The 16,731-nt window shown below is 40.7% G+C and overlaps 1 long non-coding RNA gene across 1 annotated transcript in view; it reads left to right on the plus strand.

Moving 5' to 3' along the window:
* Positions 1–16,731, plus strand: part of LOC107313366 — a 197,357-nt gene that overhangs the window by 166,402 nt on the left and 14,224 nt on the right. Inside the window, exon 3 of the long non-coding RNA XR_001554965.2 lies at positions 8,345–8,561. This is a non-coding gene — a long non-coding RNA (uncharacterized LOC107313366). The remainder of the gene's footprint in view (positions 1–8,344; positions 8,562–16,731) is intronic.

A 16,731-nucleotide genomic window follows, 5' to 3' on the forward strand; every position in this document is an offset into this window, starting at 1 on the left:
AAAAAATTAAAAATCCCAGATGAAGTGAGGAGAAAGTAATGGGATGTCAAAGGAAAATGATAAGAGGCAAACAGGCTGTGGACTCTGCTAACCCACCATTCAAACATTCCCTTCATCAACCAGTCACCTACTCCTGCTGGGTGCATCCTTCTAGTTCATTCTTTCCCAAGTCAGCGTGAAGCTCCTCATCAGTGTAGTGAGATACGAGTGATGCCACTGTCAAGAACTCTTCAATGCTTCACCTCTGCAGGTCACACCAGAGAACAAGGATGTCACTTCAAAAATGTGGGGTTTTTTTTCTGTTGTCAAGCTGCTGGAGCTTCAAAGCGACCGTCTGTGCTTTCATGCAGTTTGATGCTTGTGTTTGTAGGGTTTACACATTAAAGCTGGCTTCAGGCAGTCTGCAATAGCTAGTTAGCTCACTGCATGTAAGGCCAAAACCCTCTAAGAAACTGAAGACTCTTAGTTTCTCTGGCTTAATTTGGTCCAGAAGACCATCATGCAAGGTGACAGTAGACAGATCATTGGTTCTAGCTGATGACAGGAACTTATAGTAAGTAATTTGTTTAGCGACTCTGATATGGTCAGCACAAGAGATGCACTGAGTAGTCTGTAAGTAATGGCAAATTCTGACCTTATTTTTTTAAGTACAAAATAGAAAATATTTCTTTTCTGGTATTTCTGGAGATGACTTGCAGAAGTTCTGAATCAATGCTGTGAAGAATAGCAGAGTAGTGAAATACATGTCCTCAAATTCTCTTCAGACAACGTCTTGGAGTGCATAAGATATTGAAGCTCCGCAGTCTCTTAATGCTAACTTCAACTTCAAAACCACCACTATTTTGATACTTAAAATGTCAGTTCCTTGCCATCATCTTGCTGTGACTGCACTGTGCCATCTTGTCCAAGAGGAGACTGCACTTTTTCGTTTAAAGGCTGTGCTTAATCTAGTTATGGAAGGTATATTCTTTCATTCATTAAGCTGTGCTCTCATCAGAGCTCTTCAGAAGGAGTCTTTAAATTAATCAATGTTCATCCTCCAAGGACTTGGGGGAGTTTAAATAAGAGAATGATATACTTCACCTAGATGTCTCCATTCTGTTTCTTCTGAAACAAAAACAGTGGGTCTGAGTCATCCTTGCATTATTCCAGTTTTATGCTGAAATCCATTGGGATACACAAGATAAAACTGGAGTAATGCTGCAGTGAATCATCTCAGCAGAAACTCGGGGTTTGTAGCCTCCTCCTGTGCAATGCTTTATGGAACACACTGCTGAATGAACTATGGGAGCCTTTGCTGCCTTAAATTTGTTTTTCAGAACAACTTCCTCATGTTTTCTTTGGGATAGTAAGAATGTAGAAAAGCAAAGGTGCAGTTTGTCCTCGTCTATTTATAGTCTTTACTTTTTGTAGTTTATTATCTGAGACACTTATTTTTTCCCCGAGAGCAGACATTCATTGCAGTGTCTATTCAATATTTCCATTTATTCATTTAGGCTTAGAGATCTGAGCTTACAATATTAGATGCTAAAGTGAAGTTTTTGCAGTCTGTCAAATAGAAATTCCTCTTCTGTTAAAGGAGCACTGCTTTCTATGGAGAAAATGTTGGGAACATGTTAATGTCTTTGTTTTGTGAGCACCTTATTTTTTTTTTATCAATGCCTGTTGAAAACTGTATGATGGTTTCATATTCTGAATATTGGTTTTCCGGTCTACAAAGGTTGAGGGAGCGATCAAGAGTTATCACATTGCTAGAGGGTATTAGAAATATAAAGTGTGATGAGAAGGGCTCAGTGTAACTACTAGCAGCACATAAAAATGAAAAATGTGCAGATTAACAGTTTTGATGCTGTTTCCATTAGCCTTATCTATGAAAGCTACAGCAACTGCCTGCCCTGCCAGTTAGTCCTCTCATCTCCCCTGGCTCATTGATATTTGTCCTCCTGACTTGTCCAGGCTTCAGCATGAATCCCCAGCAAACGCTGACTTGCAGTGAAATGGGAGAGGGAAAAGACAGAGGAAAAGTGTAGGAAGACTGTTGGAGTTCACTGTCCAATGCTCCTGTCATGGAAAAAAATAAGATGGTTTAGGAACACTGTGTCTTATGTACAGCCTGTGATGTCATGGGTGCTCACACAATGTCCAGGAGGCAGGACCTGTCTGCCTCTTCCCGATGGAAAGGGTGGACACTTTAATTAGAAATGGTTGGCAAACACAGCCAAATACTGCTTGATGAATATTAAATATTATAATCTGATTGCAATGCACACATCTGATAAAATGGCTCACAGTAAGTAGCACAGAGAATGCTGTCCTTGTTGAGCCTGGGAGAGACAAAAGAAGGTTGCAGAGGTTAGAAACCAAGTCAAGCAATCAGCCAGGGATCTGGGAACAGCTACACTGTATGCTGTCAAATTAAAAGTAACCCACTAAAGACAGAGCGGGCAGTGCTCTTGCCCATTAGTTAAATGCCCCTGCTGATGATGAGTCACTACATAAACTCCTTATCAAACTGAATATATATTGCAAAATGAAAACAAATGTCGAACTCCTAATTAAGGCCAACTTCCAAATGAAGCTCAGGTATTATACTGAGAAATTACTGAGAAACCTTAGCTGAGAGAGCAAAGATATTTGGAGTGAAGATTTCCAGAACAACATACAAATAGCAACAGAGATGACAGTCACTTTCCCAAAGCTTCCACTTTACCTAAATATGTTTTGTTGCAGTAAGAGAATAATAAAGATGATCCCTCTTCCAGAATAAAGGGAACGACTGACTTCAAGCATGAGATTAATGTCCTGAGGGCTTTTGTGATCTTAACTTTGTAAGATCAACCTAGCTGGTTGGTTTTTTATATTTATATATAGATATGTATACACACAGTTGATGTTGACAGTACCCTGCAACTTAAAGAGAAATTGACCTGAAACAGTGAAGTATAGAGTAGTTTCATTTATGGTTCAACCAAGAGTCAAGCTTTAATTAGGCTGCATGATAGTAAACTCCATTTTAAAAAATGACTTTTTACTTTGAATAATGCATTTGTTGCTAACGTGTACAATGGGCTGTCATTTCAGTATGTAGATTTGACTCTTTTGACCTGGGAGTTCCTCTGAAGTGTTCAGTTTCAATTTGGCCGTCTCCATGTCTGTGCTGAGGAGGAGGCATAATGGTGAAAACAGGCTTTGCAAAACCTCTCAGCCTTGGTTCTCTGCCCAGTGATACACTAGAGGACTTGGCCATATGAATGTATATGTTCTTGAAACATCAGAGATGAAGAAAAATGGGAATCAGCAATACATTTAGAGCATGTTCTCTCTCCCTTCAAAAGCACTACTGTAACATGATCTCCATTGCTATTTGGTAAGTAAAAACTATGTCTACAGCCTTTGCCAAATGGCAGTTCCAAAGAAGGCCTCAAACATAGGAGCTACCAAGATTCAGTTCCTTGAGCGTTCAGGGAGCTGAATTTGATGGATAAGCAATCACTTCTACTTTTTCGTAGCAGTGTGGCCACCCTAGGAGCTAACATGGGGTCACTTGTCAGAGTTGATTGCGTAGAGGCTGCTGGGGCAGTGCTCTTGTACTTTGCTCTGTCTGAACAGGGGGTTTGGGAAACATTTTCATTCCCCACAGCAACTCTCCAACAGAAGATTTATTTTTCCAAGTTCCAGCAACATAATCATAAAGTGTTTGTTCTTTGTGTGTTTGTATGAGTGTGTGTGGACAGTAGAGGACAGTGGTTTTCAACTGTATGAGGGCTGGGCTTGTTTTCACTGAAGTCACTGGGAGGTTTGTGACTAACTTTAGCAGGGATGGAGAAGGTGAGCAATCCTTGCCAGCTGACATCAGTCAAGAAAATGAGTACCTCCATGCACTTGCTCATCTTTTGAGAATTCAAGGCTATTATTTTGATATCTTTAAATAAATCACATAAAAAGCGACTTGTAGACAAGCCTCTAAAAATTTCTCCTTTCAAAATATTTCCTCAGCCACGAGGTTTTTACTTTTTCACTTCTTTGCTCAGAAGAACTGTTCATGAATTTCTTGTCTGTTCTCCACTCATGCCCCAATCCTTCACACGTACGCCTATGATTAAGGTCTCTTGTCCTCAGTGCTCCAACTCTTTAAATCATAGAGGTGCTGAGTGGAAATGACATCGTGAGGTTATCCAGTCTAATCTCTCACTCAGTCTCTCATTAAACAATATTTGTGCAAGAATCTTACAAACATCAATCTTCTTTACCAACTGACAGTATCTGATGAAAAATTCAGGACATCTGCAGTGATGTGATCACTCCAGTTTAATTTCTGTTCCTCTTAGACATTCTTTCTACTTAATTGGAACTTTCTCTCTAGTTAATTGGAACTATGGTAGGTTGCTGAGTCTTTCAGCTGGCCCCTTCCATATTTTTATCTTCTTTCCCTCCACTGAGTTGTCCAACTTCTTGTTAGTGAATAAATTGCTTGTTATAGTGCTAGTTCTCAATGTAAGATCTTTTAAAAGACTTAACTTCTGTCTGTCTCCTATATGAATTAGTATTTTTCCCTTTTGGCCTTGTGAAGATCTGCACCCAAGATCATCATAGTATCATCATAATATCATAGTATCATAGTCTCGTGCGGGTTGGAAGGGACCTTAGAGATCATTGAGTCCAACCCCTGGGATTCGAGCCTCTGTAGCAGAGCGGCACTTCTACCACTTGCGCCACAGGGGGGATACAAACCCAGGGCCTCCGGTGTTGCAACGTGGCATTCCTACCACTTGCGCTACCGGGGCACACTAATTGAGCACACCTGAAACAGGAGGATAGCACTGCACTATGGATGTCATCCTGCATACAAGCTAGGAAGCAGGGCTTTGTTGGTATTTATGTTGGAGTCCTCTGCAATAAAAAACATCTCCTGAGTCGTGCAATACTTGTTTTTCCACTTCCCTCTCCAAGACAGCAACTCTACTGCCTAGTGATTAAGGTCATAAAAAATAGAATAAGAAAGCTTGTTCTTCCTGCCCATCAAAGACAACAGGGCAGCCATGTCATGAGTTTTCCTCTGCTTGAAATGGCTGTTTCTTCTCATGAGTGAGGAAGATAAAGAGAGAGATCATACAGGGGCAGATGAGAGGCAGAGAGCATGCTGGAATGCTGGGTGTGGGGAAGAGGACCAAAGGGAAAAGAACTGCAAGGTATTCTCTTCCAAGGAGCCATGGTGAGCTTCCAGACAGAGAGCTGAGACAGCAGCAGAAACATTCATTAGAATGACTGTTTTAGCTTATTGGACAATTAGCCTGATAATTGTGCCACTTACTTATTATAATGGTCCCAATATGTATTAATGAAGTTAATGGATGCTATACAAGAAAATTAATAACGAAATTATTTTAGAAATACCCTGAATATGCAATCTCTTTTAGTCATAATGCAGAACATCTCTGTAGGCTGTTTAAGTAAGCTGCAAATCACGGTGTTGCAGAATCAGGCACACTTGCTGCTGTCCAAAAGCCATCCTTGCTTCTCAGAAAGAAAAATATGCTCTGAGTGTAATACCTCTTGCCAATGTATCAGGAGCCTTAGGATGTTTGTACTACTGAAACGGAGGGATTCTTCAGCTCTGCAGTGAGGGATGCACATGGGTGAAGGCCTTGCAGTGCTTTGCTTCTACTGACACTGGGGCAATATGTTGCCTGTTTCAGCCTTGTCTTCCTTTGTGTCCTGCCTCTGTCAAATGTAGATGATGCCTTTGCCTACAGGCCATGGCATTTCTATTTACAGCCTGCTCAACATAGCGTCAGAGGAGGTTAAGAAACCTTCACCCAAGCAAACCACCTATTATTCTCTTGCTATAAAATGAAGGTCACTGAGGCTGCATGTACCTATTGAAACTGGAAGTTCAAGATGAGAGAAGTTAAAACCACCCAGGTGTGATTGCTGAGACAGGGATGGCCAGCAGGCCAAGGATCCTAGAGGAGTAATGCAGCCTTGAGAAAGTCATAAAGTCCTAAGGGAAAAGGAATCATTCTGATGACAATTAAGTAACATCAAGGATCAGACTGTTATCTTACAGCAGTGGAGGCAGCCCCTTTCTCACCTGCAGTGAGAGGGATGCAGCCAAGAGACGCAGGAGTTGCTCTGCTGGGATGGTGAATGTGCTAATTCCCAGTCTCCTGGTTTGTTAGTCTGTTAATACTGCACCTATTAGTCAGTAAGTAATTGACGTGCCCTAAGTATCCAGCTTGTGAAGTTTGTGTGCACACAGCTCCCACACCAGCCCAGAGGGAGGGCTGCATATCTATGAGATTAAGACTTGCTTATTCATTTTTAATGAGCCTGGGGCACCCTCTTTCTGTCAGGGCTGCTGCCCCTATGCTTGGCAGCCAACAAGTTTCATAGTTTCATGCGGGTTGGAAGGGACCTTAGAGATCATCGAGTCCAGCCAACATTGCTGCTTCAGCAACTGCTCCATCCCCTACCTGCTGCCCTGCCTGCACTGGGAATGTTTTGCAGTCAAATCAGTTCCTTTGACCAGCTCTGTGCTCATGCTGACACAGCAGACAAAAACAAGTGGTCTAGCAGTGGCTGCTTAATGCCATGGTGCTCTTTTTGGATCCCTACAGCCTGCAGTAAGAGCTGAAATGCCACACAAACCTGAAGTAGATTGACCAGCTGGGGTTACTCTCAGCAGAAATACAGCTTCAGTCTGCTGGTTGTAAAACCTCTGTGCCCCAGACAAGTCTGGGGCTGGGATCTATGAGTCCTGCCTCCAACAGCTATGCTAATGCTTCCAGCCAGACATGAATGATTTGCACTGATTTGTGAGGAGCAATGTGCCTCCTGGGCAGCTGTATGTCTAAAGATGCAATATTTAATACCTCCATTAACTATCTTTTCATCAAAGGGGCAGAATGCAGCACACCTCAGTGGATGCCTTGGCTTTATGATGGTATGCTCTGTTTTTAAAGGACAAGCTGTCCTGAATGATACAAAATAGCCCAGTACTTAAAATTAACTGTGGATGTTGCATAATAAAGGCTAAATTCTAATGGACTGAAAACTTTGTAAACCTGACAAATCCAATAAAATAAAGGTAATTATGCCTTGTGTTCCAGGCATTTTTAGCACATGAACAATGTGTGTTCAGGAAGAATAAAGCTTCATTGAAAATGCAGGAGAAATAATTACACCTGGTATTCATGGGGCTGTAACGAGATATTGTTTACAGATCTTCACTGGTTGTGAAATTGTCTATACTGAAGAAACTGGAAGTACTCTAAACTAAAAATTGAAGGAGCATAAAACATGTAATATTGTAGTTACAAGCCACATAAAATCTTATTGGATCTGTGATAAATATTTGTGCCTTAGCAATTTTACTATTTTAGAAACTACTTTCTCTGGGGGATGGTTAAGGAATACAAGGACACCTTATTTATGAGTTTTAAAGTGTAGCTGCTCCCAAGACCCATGATGAGAGTTTAATGTACGCGTTCGCTAAAGTATCCAATTAATTGTTTAGTGTTGTATTGAAAAGATTCTTTTTTGATTAAAGTTGCTATCAGTAGGCAGATGCATCATCTGTCAGTCTGCATAAATAAAAGCAGAATAGGTCCCCAAAGTGATGTCGTTTTGAAATTGAAACCATATATTAAAGAAAATTCCCCATGCAGAATGGGAGCCCACAGTGCAGTGTTTAATGAAAACACAGACACTGCATTCAGCTGCAGTACAGCACTTTTAGAAGTTGTCTGTGGGACTTGAGATAAGTAAGTTGTACCATACATCTAGAAAGTGTTTACCTCAAACTCCCAATGTATGCTTTGATGTTTGAGGATGGGGAGTGGGTGTGTTTGAAGACTGAGATAAGATCTCTGGAGAGGCAAGGAAACATTTTCTCTATTCATGTATTTTAAACTTCAGGAAGAGCTCATTTGGGCACGTAGTTTTTTTTCTTTGTTTTTTTTCTTTTTTTTTTTTTTTTTAAACAACAACAACAAAAGCATTTATTCAGCTGATTTCTTATCTTTGCTCTTCAATGATTGTTTCTTTTCCCCCCTTCAGTTAATTTGTATCCCAGCCTTTATTTGTGTGTGAAAGATATGTAAAATATTAAATTAGTCTTTCCTTTAGATTACTATCTCTTTTTCCTCTTACTGCTTTTTCTTAAAACTACAGACTTGCTCCTAGCTCAGGCCTCCAGAAGAACAGCATACCTTCACCTTTTTCTCACAGCCTCCCATCTGCTAACTTCCTTTTGTTCACTAACTAGTGAAAAGGATTATTCCTTGTGCAAGGGAACAAGTGTTTCAATTATTCCCTACAGAAATGCTTGCTAATTATCTTTCAGGTTGAACAGTCTCAGGATGTGGTCTGTATGTTAGCACTGAGTCATCTCTCTGGATCCAAAAGAATTCATTTGTAGAAGAAAGCAGAAGAAGCTGCCCTGAGCCACCACAAGCAATCTGCCACAATTACACTAGCAAGGATAAACACTTACTTAAGAGCCTGATACAAACCTCTGTGCTGCTGAATGCCTAGCTGATGGTATGCAAGAAAACAGGAGGGTGAGTTACAACCATGTCCTTCACCATGCAATGGTGGTGCAAATTTGGTGTGCGCCTTCTGTAGGGCTGGTGCTGCGTGATAATTATTTCTTTTACTAAAAGAAATCTTCTGTCCACCTTTTTTGGGGGACAGAGGTAGGGAAAGTAGGGAGGGATTAGTATAGAGAACAGATATATCCTTGTGGTTCCATGTTGGATGGTGACAAAAATGGCAACAGTTGATGGAAGGTGTTTCTGTTTCAAAGCAAAACTGGCTGGGAAGCTACCCAGCTGTTTGGTCACTTAGGCTTTTGTCAGGAGAACATTTAGACTCAAGACAATGGTCAACAGCCAAATACCTACTGAGGCAGGGAAAGTGGGGCTGCTGTGGATGCTCACAGTGCATGTGCATGTGTTTGTTTGGCCCGTACCTGGTGTTACTTACACCCGTGGAGTTGTTTTGGGGTTTGCAGCAGTATTACTTAGTTTTGTTGGAGTAAGTGCCTCCATACGTACATTCTGCACATCATAATACTGAAATTGAATGAAGTAGCAAGAGGATTATTAAAGTGACAGTCCTAGCCAAAGTGCCCAGGGGAACAAGGTTTTCTGTAATGATTCTCAGAGTCACTAGGGCAGTTTTGCCCATCTGGTGCAGTCAGTTAATTGGAAACTGGACATACCTGAAGAGTTAAATGCCAGGGCAGGAAGCGCCTTGCAGCTGTAAATAACTTCCCGGAATCCCATCCACTTAAGCACCCTTAACTGGCTGATCACTTTCTATTAGTTATTTGGTCAGGCCCATGATTAAATCAAAGCTTTGCAACCTGCAGGGAAAGCTCTCACAACCACAGGAGCTTACAGGCAATTTGGCCAGTGGGCCAACCAAGGCAGTTCACAAAGTCAGAGAATTGAATTTAATTACCAGCCCTCTCACCCATTATACCTTTGGAACAGTGGCATAGACAAAGGCATTCACAAGTACAGCTGAAGGTATGGTTTGAATGAACCAGTCTGCAGCACATCACATGGTTTTTAATGGTGTGTTGTATATTAATATTCTACAAGCCCAAGCTGGAAATTTATTATTTCTTCACTTGTGTTAGCATACAAGTGGGGAAAACTCTCACTTCTACCTGATCTCAATAGATATTTAACCTAGCTGTTATCTCTGTAACCTGGAAAAAGTAGCCAGAAGTATAAGCAGTGAAAGATAAATTGCATGCAACAGTTGTCATCGCTCTACCTTCTCTGGTTTACAGTAGCTTGAGGAAAAAACAAGTGTGTTTTGCAGTGTGTCTTGAGAGCCATCAGTTCATAGCAGCTAGCAAGCGATGTGAAATGCGTGCAGTCTATGCCCAGCAAGCAGCCAACATCCAGGCTGAACCCTCCAAAAAACCTATGGTTTGTGTAGGGTAGTACTTCCTTCCTATGTCTCAGTCATCAGGAGCAGACAGGAGGCTGGTCTCAGCTCTCCCAGTTTTAACTTGTGCCTGTATTTGTGTTTCGTTGTATGTCTGCATCTCTTTCGGAGAAAAGCATCAGGATCTGAATTGCTCCTATTGCAGCATTTATTAGCTTTGTTCAGTTTTTTAAAGGCAGTAAATGTTAATAAGTTGTAAGCTCAGAGGAAGGAGTCATTTTTCACTTGAAATCCATGCTTGCAGTCAAAATCAGAGGCACTTTGCTAGAACAGCAGCACAATAATACAAACCAAACACCTGTACCAAATGTACCAGACCACCCTAATATATATGATGCAGAATTTTCTGTGAATTGTCTTCGCAGAATAAGGCCATTCTTTGCAGGGTGCAAAACGGGTTTGCTTTTTCATCTACAGTGGTTAGACAGGCTGAAGTCAGTAATTTGAATCTGCCGAAATCATAATAGGAAGCTCCAGGTCAGACCCTTTTTATGTGCCAGATCACCAATGCAATCAGTAAAGGACTGCTGTTGGGGAGCTGAGGGGCCCATATCCTTTAAGCTCTGTAAAGGAGGACTTCACACCGGAGGACACACCGGGTGCGCCCTTTCTGGCTCCAGCTTCACACTGAGGTGGTCACAAAAACTAATTGGAGTTATTATTAGTTAGTAGTATGGAGTTATTAGTGCTTCCCATTTTAATACAGGAACTTGAGAATAAGTTTCAAGATTGAAAAAAATACTAATAATAAATTTTTTGGTTTATTTGTAAGCTCATTTTCAGTCAGCACAAGTACATTTGAAAATTTGTAACTTTCCAAACAGAATATATGGAGTTGCACGAATATGATCGTGTCTCTTTACCAGACCTCTGTAAGCCATCTCTTACTGAAGCAAAATATCCTTCACTCCACAGTCACACCTTATTCGTGTCATCGCTTTTTGGTCATAAGCACATTTGTCAATAACTATTTTGAGGGATGAAGTACATGAAGAGTAAAATTTCATCAAAAATCTGATGAATACCTTGAAAGTACACCAAGAATTGCAGCCACAGCCATCAAAGCATCCTGATGCATTAGTTTCACTAAAACAAGGTCACATATCCCACTACTTCAATGTTTTTATTGCTCTCTTTTTAAAATGTGCATCAACACAAAAACGTTAAAAATTAAATAAATGTAGTTACTTTATGCACATTAGCTGCAGCATTGATTTTACAAAGGCTGTTACAAAAGTAATACTTCCTATTTTATTCTGTTGACCCATGACATCAGAGGTGGAAGTTGGTGTTACCACATTAGATGCTGAATCTTTCCACTAGTATTCCCTTACGTGTTGTTGCCGTGTGTCAGATGGCAGTAGAGGGGTGGTCTGACAGAATGGCATCTGACATGGAAGTGTGGATGGAGCAAAGGTGTGTCACTGAATTCCTAAGTGTGGGAAAAAAAACCTGCAACCATTGACACTCATAGATGCTTGATGAATCTTTATGGAGAACAAACAGTAGATGTGAACACGGCAAAGTGGCAACAGTGGAACGCCTCTGCTGATGCTACTATTTGAGCTACTACAAGCACACCTCACCCAGCCAGGAGGACAGCTCTCACTCACTCAGCCACTCATCCCCATGTATAATCCCTGATACAGCTTGCTAAAATGCTACCACAGTGCACTACACACCAAGCTGCAATCATACACAGCACAAATGGATAGAAACCTCTGTCATGCACAAAGCATTTGCTCTGTAGCAAGGTCACAAGCCTCCTGCTATGCAGTGTGCCTGTAAGTCTTGCTTCGAGGCCCAGAGGAATTCTTGTCTTGAGCACTGTACTGAAGAAAATGGATGTATTTCCATCAGTAGTCATCGAGCAAAATATGAGTCTTCCTTAATGTCTTGCAAAATGTAAGAAGGGTGTTTTCATCTAGGTTACTGGTGAGAAAAAAAGGAAGAGTTGATCAGAGCCACCTACAACTGGCATGGTAGAAAGATAGAAAACCTGCCACAAACTCTCATGTAAGAGAGACAAGCCATGCTTAATCAAAGCTGACACAAAATCAAGACTTTTCAAGGCAATACCTGCAGTAGAAGATAAGTATTCAGACACTGTCAGTCTCTGCAAACATCTCTTGGTGCTACCAGGTAAAAAAAATTCCCCATCAGCAATATGTGATTTTTATTCCACTGTACATGTCACCAGATGAGCCTTTCTTGAAACTTTGCTGCAGAAATTTCTGAGGAAAAGTTAATTATCGAGTACTTTGGTTTCAAAATAGCATCTCCAAGGGAAGTAAAAAACACATGAGGTAAGGCAACCAGGGACAAATAAGGAAAGGAAGAGGAGCACAGAAAAAAACTGAGATGCCAAAGCACAATTTAGGAAGGCAGACAAGGTCAAACTCTACCTTTTTTTCTAAGCAGATGTTAATGCCAATAGGTTTCAGCAGGACTGCAAGAACATAACCTGTAAGAGAATGTCTGTAGTCCTGAATTGTTCTGGTGACAAAGGCAGGCCTTGGTGTCCAGCTGGGAAACAGGATATTTATTGAGCTGAACAAGGGAAGGCAGTTGATGTAATCCTTGAGGATTTCAGTAGAGCTTTTGATACTATTTCTCCAGCACCCTTCTCATACCTGGGCAAATTGTACAGAATGCAGCTAGACAAGTACATAATATGATGAGTGAACACTAGCTGATGGTTCAGGCTCAAAAAATTACAGTAAAATGTGTTTACATTAGATTGGTTTTCTGGGGCTCAAGGGAACATACACTAACATATAGGCACAATACTGCATTTCTTTCCAGGAGATAAGAAAGGATTCTTTGCCAGTGACTCCAAAGATATGACTGGAGGGTCAGTCTGTGTTTCAGGCAAAGGCTTTTCACCACAAGGTGGTGGGCATCACACAGATTCCCCAGAGCAGTGGGCATGGCTCCAAGCTGTCATAATTCAAGAAGCATTTAACAACACTAAGACATAGGGTTTGGTTTTTGAGTGGTGATCCTGTATGGCTCAGAGTTGGACTCTGTGATCCTCGTGGGTTCCTTCCAACTCAGAATATTCCATGAGTGCATGATGTGAAGTCACAACCACAGTTTCTAGTATTTCCAATCTGTTGAATATCACATGCCTTTCAGATTGTCAGTGTGAGCCCACTCTCTTCTCCTGAGTTTTTAGGGCAGATGTCTGTGTCCTGCTAAGCAGCACAATGTATTATCAGCATATCTGCTGTCTCTTCAAAAAGTGTCCTGGAACAACTTCAAGGACTGAGTTGTTGGGCTTTTCATCAGCAACCTGCTGCCTTTACTACCTGTAAGCTTTGTCCTGCTACCTCCCCCTCTGGTGTTCATTTGTGATGCTTTTCGCTCTTAATGTATCTTATTGTGGTGCTACTTTGTTCTTGTAATTGATCCTGTCTTGTCTTTCTCTAATGCTCCAAGATCCATTGCTATTCAGGAGCATTTCTCTAGGGTTTTGTCTGTCTTTCCCAATAGTTTTGTCTTTAATATTAGTCTTTCTTGCTCGCAAATAATTCCCTCATCACTAGAGTTCCAAAGCTATGTATGAGTGACAGACATCTCAGAAATGTAATGGAAGAAATTAGCTTCTGTTTCTTCTGCTTCTCAATTACTGGCTTCTTTCCTAGAGAAACTAACTGCTGTCTTCTCGTGTGTTGGGTCTCACAGGGAGGATTGGATTGTCCTACTGGGAGCACTTTGTGAGTCACTGCTACCAAAAGAGATGTTCAGATCTTTTCTAGTGTCTACTAGAAAAGTTCTCTGCTTTTTGTCTCTGCAGAGAAACTTGAAAATTAAGGATTTTCCCCTGCATTTATGTTCACACTTAACTGTGCAGAATTGGATGGTATGGTGATCATGTCAGACTCCAGCTGAATATCATCAGAAAGTAGGTTCGTGTTCTGGTTATTGGTCATATGTACTTAATAAGAGTGCTAATACCTCAGTCTCTGGGCTTTTCAGTTTTAGTAGCTCACTGACTGTAATCTTAAGGTGATCTTGCTTTTTGGCAAAAAGGTTGAGAAGTTTTAACTTTGGAAGCAGCATGTTAAAGCGCAAAGCACTTCATGCTCTTACATTCATTCTCCGTGACGCATTGCTTGCCTTTTTTTCAAAGTGTAGTGTTTATTTCTCAAAAGAAAATTAAAGCTTGTATAATATGTAGTTGATGTGATACGCAGACATTTGCATTTTCCAATTATCTCTGAAAAAGCCTGAGATCTGTGGGCAATCTGGGTAACAGTCAACTAGCTTCTCTGATTTTCTGTTGATATGTCTCTCACATTGTATGTTGCTTGGGGAAAAAGGTGTTTGTGAAGCCTCAGACTATGGTTTGAGGGAGAAAAAAAAAAAAAAAGAAAAAGAAAAAGAACTCTCTCCAGTTCACTAATTGGAATAAAAAATTTAGCAATTTCTTTTTGGTGCTTTTATTCCTTTGGAAAAAAATATATATATATTTCTATTGTTTTCTACCCCCAGGTCACGTGCATATGACTTCATGTTCTAAAACCAATTTATGATGAAATCAACATCAGAAGTGATGCTGAAGTGGATGAAATAGTGGCTTTTTAATATTGATTTCTAAATAACATTTAGAAACTGAATAAAACATTTGCTTTTATAAATAGCAATGCCATTGCTGGTGGGAGGTATTGCTGTATTACTTCTTTCCCAAGGGATCTGTAGTCCCACAAGCAAGGTCTGTTTGTGGGCTTGATGTTCTTACGAACTTACCAAACTTGCATATGTATCCCATGCTGCACGGAATAGCATGAACTTCCCTGCAGACTTGCAGCAAAATGCCATACGATTCTCCCTAGAGTCTCATAGGCTTCTTGTTACCTCTGTTTTATTAGTGTGCCTTTCAAAGGAGGGAGTGAGGGCTACGATCCACAATGTAACCCTCGTCTGGCTTCTAGACTCTCCCCCATCCACAGCAGAGAGCTTATTGAAGCCACGGGCTGTCAGACTCAATTATTTGCAATACATCTTAATAGAGCTTGTAGTTTTCCTAAAAACAACAGCAAAAAATATTGCCACTGGGGTCAATTGTCCTTTCTTGAAAATTGGTTTCATGGAATTCATCTCTCCCTGGGAGATTTGAGGCACTCCTGGAATTATTGCATAATCAACTCATGTCTTCTCTAGGGACTACACTACTATGAAATCAAATAATGTTGTAATCTCTATGTGAAAACCAACATCAGTCAGCACCTTTGATCTTAAAGGTTTGAGAGTATCACTGAAAGAATTACTTCAAGCTTGACAGTCTGCCTATCAAATTGTACCGAACATCAAATGTGATCTGTCGGAAACCTGGAACCCAAGCACGAAAGGGTCCTGGCAGGTCTTATTGAGATACCGCTAAAAACACTCGCACGATGTGTGAGAGGTGCTGGTGTTTTAGGAGCTATTGCTTTCCTCAGGGAATTTCCACAGTAGCTGCGCTGCAGTGTGGCTTAGTAACTGCAGGGCTAAGGGGATTACCCTTTCCTCTGTTGCCTGTTGCAATGATCCTGACCATTTGTGGCCTTATTTGGAAAAACTGACTGGTATCATTTCACCCAAAATGAGATTTTTGTATGCAAAATGGGCATTCATGGATCAGGTATAATTCTTGTTTCCTTAAATAAATTAATAAATAAATAAGCAGGAAAATGCACTTTCTTATTGCTTTGGTCAGTCATTTCTGATTCAGTTTCATTTTTCATCTGTAACAATGCAAACTGTTTCCTCTACTGTTTTTTAGGATGAAAAAATCCCATGAAAAATAATTGGTGGTTTTCAGCTGCCTACATACAAGTCTCCTATAAACTCTAATCCCGCAGCTGAGGCTATTAACCCATGTTTTTGCACCCCAGCAAAGCTGTGTTGAAATCAGTGGAGCAGAGCACATTTGACAGCAAGAATGATTATAAGATCAGTAGCCAATTAGGCAAAAAGACAGCTCAAGAGTGTTATGATATTGGGAGCTAAAGCACTGTCTTTTTAGGTAACAGAGATGAATCTCTGGAAAAGATCTACATGGCTCTGTAGAAAAGCACCAAATACTAGTTATAATGAATGTTAGTGGATCTAGGGGGAAAAAAAACTTTTTGATAATGTTTTGTGATGCTTTCTTAAATATATCTAGAGGATAGAAATACAGCACTGCTTTTTGTTCTCGAGTTGATATTGAGGTGAGAAAAATACTTGTTTTTCATCTGCACCAGTTATACTCTACGCTGTAATTGCATCTTGTGCTGTACCAGGGGATGTACTCAGCTTGCCCTGCCAACTAGCTTCTATTGAATCTACAGGAATTTTTATTTGGTTTCTGTGCTAGATATAGGATAACGTTTTCATATAATGCTTGTATGTGTTTTAGCCACTCCCTTTTCAGCGTTCATTCACAAGTGGTTAGTGATAATGAGGTCATTTTTTATTATTGTATTTTCAGGTGGAAAGCAAGGCAAGGCAATCATGCTGTTCATCTGTGTTCCCAAAACTCTGGACCTTTTTGACCTCTCTGAAGCAGAACTTACACAGGGCAGTTTTTCAAGCTTTTAATTTCCTACAGTGTGTAGAAGGAGGCAACCGGTTTGACTGGAAATGCCTCAAGAAAGGTGACTTCGGGAGGAGCCAGTGCTTCCTCAGTCACCAGGAGGGAGCCATTACAAGTAATCAAGCAACCAGAAAAGCTCCAGTGGCAGCTTGTGTTTTCTTGGGTATGAAAGCCAATCTGCTCTCCAAGTGCAGAAGTTTTAGACC

This window comes from Coturnix japonica, chromosome 4 (genome assembly GCF_001577835.2).
Source record: "Coturnix japonica isolate 7356 chromosome 4, Coturnix japonica 2.1, whole genome shotgun sequence".
Classification (NCBI taxonomy): domain Eukaryota; kingdom Metazoa; phylum Chordata; class Aves; order Galliformes; family Phasianidae; genus Coturnix; species Coturnix japonica.